The sequence below is a fragment of the Typopeltis vanoorti genome, chromosome 9 (genome assembly GCF_054136105.1).
Source record: "Typopeltis vanoorti isolate ZY-2024b chromosome 9, IOZ_Tvanoo_1.0, whole genome shotgun sequence".
NCBI lineage: Eukaryota > Metazoa > Arthropoda > Arachnida > Uropygi > Thelyphonidae > Typopeltis > Typopeltis vanoorti.
Genome location: NC_143557.1, coordinates 92,267,432 through 92,269,931, shown reverse-complemented (window position 1 = coordinate 92,269,931; position 2,500 = coordinate 92,267,432). Strand labels below are relative to the sequence as shown.

At 31.6% G+C, this 2,500-nt stretch overlaps 1 non-coding gene across 1 annotated transcript; it reads right to left on the bottom strand.

Moving 5' to 3' along the window:
- Positions 1-1,228: 1,228 nt before the first annotated feature.
- Positions 1,229-1,310, bottom strand: TRNAS-CGA (transfer RNA serine (anticodon CGA)). Its single transcript has one exon. It is a non-coding gene; the product is annotated as a tRNA-Ser (tRNA).
- Positions 1,311-2,500: the final 1,190 nt, after the last annotated feature.

Genomic DNA, 2,500 nt, shown 5'->3' with positions numbered 1-2,500 from the left:
CTCCAATCAATGTCATCTTTCCATAATCTTCCTTTCTTTTGCTGGCTACATATCGAAAGAACTCCTTAGGATTCTTTTTGGCTTCATTAGCCAACTGCTGTTCATACCTCTCCTTAGCTACCCTCACCAACCAAGTAACCCTCCTTGCTTGCTCTTTGTAGACCTCATGGAATTGGTTATTTCCACTTCTCTTTTGCTGCCTCCACAATGCCCTTTTTTCTCTGTATCGCATGCTTAATCTCTTTATATAGTTGTATTTTAGCCAGTACTAAGAGGGATTATCTATAATAGTACTAAAATGTAGTCTTCTAGTCTGCAGCAAGCTAGGATATCACATAGTGTCACTTGACAACATATAATGCTTGCTTATACTCAATATGTAAGGGCAAACATGTGTTGCAACTGATTCGTGTTAAATATTTACTCTAGCATAGTAGCAATTTCCATAATTTTGCTATGACAAATGCTGATCACTCTGTAACAATGAACATATGTATTAAATTCACAGCTGCAGTGCAGACATGGGTTGTATAGTTTAGAGTGCTCTTAATACTGTGTCATTGGTGGTATCACATAATAATAATAAGGGATATTTATAAACCTGTGGGAAGGACATTTTTAATCCAATGACATCACAGAATCATAAATCTTTGTATATTATCCTACATGCAGATTTTTAAATGAATCCATTAATCACACTGTGGAAGAAAAGAAGACTTTTTTTTTTTTACATCACTGCATTAACACTAATAACAATATGATTTTGTTAACTGTAATTCTTTACTGAAGTCATTATTTTTATTATTATTATGATGATGATGATTATTAGTGTATGAGTATTTTCATAAATAATAATGATGATTATTATTTGGAAGTATAATGAATCCAGTCTGGTTGTACTAACACATTTAAATTAACAGTACCTTCATATACATGCTTAGTAAATGATAAAAAATTTTTCATATCGTAATTATATACTACAACTCCTAGTATATCACATTAACCCACCTCATTGGTATTGAACGATTTTTTGACAGCCTTAAGAGAATGATAATATCAAAAAAATAAATTGTAATAGGTTCTATAAAAGCAAAAATGTAATCGAAAGTATAAATAAATATAACTGTTTTACGCGTGACATATAGTTAAAAAATTGAGCAGTCTACATATTTGTGACTACTAGATGAATTATAGAAAGATGATGGACTACTTAAAAAAATACACAGATCGCAGTCGACAGGATTCGAACCTGTGCGGGGAAACCCCAATGGATTTCGAGTCCATCGCCTTAACCACTCGGCCACGACTGCCCGATAAATTTGGCACGTAAATATGGTAGATGAAATTGTACTCAATTTTTTTTTCTATTATTTGCATGCTGTAGGCTAATTAATTTTATTATTCATTTTATATTTTGAGAATTGTTATTCGCAACAAACATAAGCAATTACACTTCTTATAAACGCATAATTACAGTCAAGTTGACCGATGTGCAAATCAATACTCAACATAAGTTTTTGATTCCTCACTTTCATATTTCATTTCTGCTAATTTAAATATCGAAAACAAAATGACATCCGCTTAGTGATAATGTTTCCACAAATACAGAAATAAAGAATCAATGTGCTTTATTACAATTTTGATCAACTGAACATTTAGCCATGCTCCACTTTTCTTTAAATATAATTTCACAAGATGGAGCCACCTATAGAATTAATATATTATTTGTCGGAATTGAATGAATTATATGATTCGCTAAAAATGAGTTAATAATAATAATGATTCAGTACTTTCAAATTTTAATTTGATCGTGCTGAAAAAATATACTCTCACGCTATCTCGTTTTTATTTACAAGAAGCTTTGAAATCTAATATACATGTGTTCGCTAACGGTTGTCATTCCCTTATTCAATTAGTCGTCAACCTTTTTTGGATTATGCCCCACCTCAACGTCTCAAAGAATTCGATGCCCCCTCTAGCATAATAGTCAACCAAGTTCTGAAAAAGTGTAATATAAATAGGCTTCAAATAAAAAAGGAACATGAGTAAACGTGTTTTTAATTTGACTATCTTCAATGAATATAAATTTTATATTTTATGTAATATACACTATGTATATTATAAAACATAAATTGAACTCAACTCGGGAAAATAAAATCCAAGTAATGTGATCCTTGAGCTTGGTGTCTGCTGCAAAGAGTTTTTATTTAAGGTACTCATTTAGTCAATTTCAATCTCAAATCCCCACGGTTTGTGATATCCAGACGATTTCTTTCTTTCAGTAACAAATCATCTACAGTACTAAAGCCACATTCACCTAAATATGGTGAATGTGGCTTTAGTGAAGGGCAACAGTAAGTTTCTTGCAAAATCAGTTGAATTTGGGTATTTCGTTTCTGTCTAGTCACAAAAACATGCCATTGTTCCTTTTATGTTGAAAAAAGTTCTAATAGACTCATCATTTTGCATTTCTGAGGTACTTCTTGATACTGCATGGCCA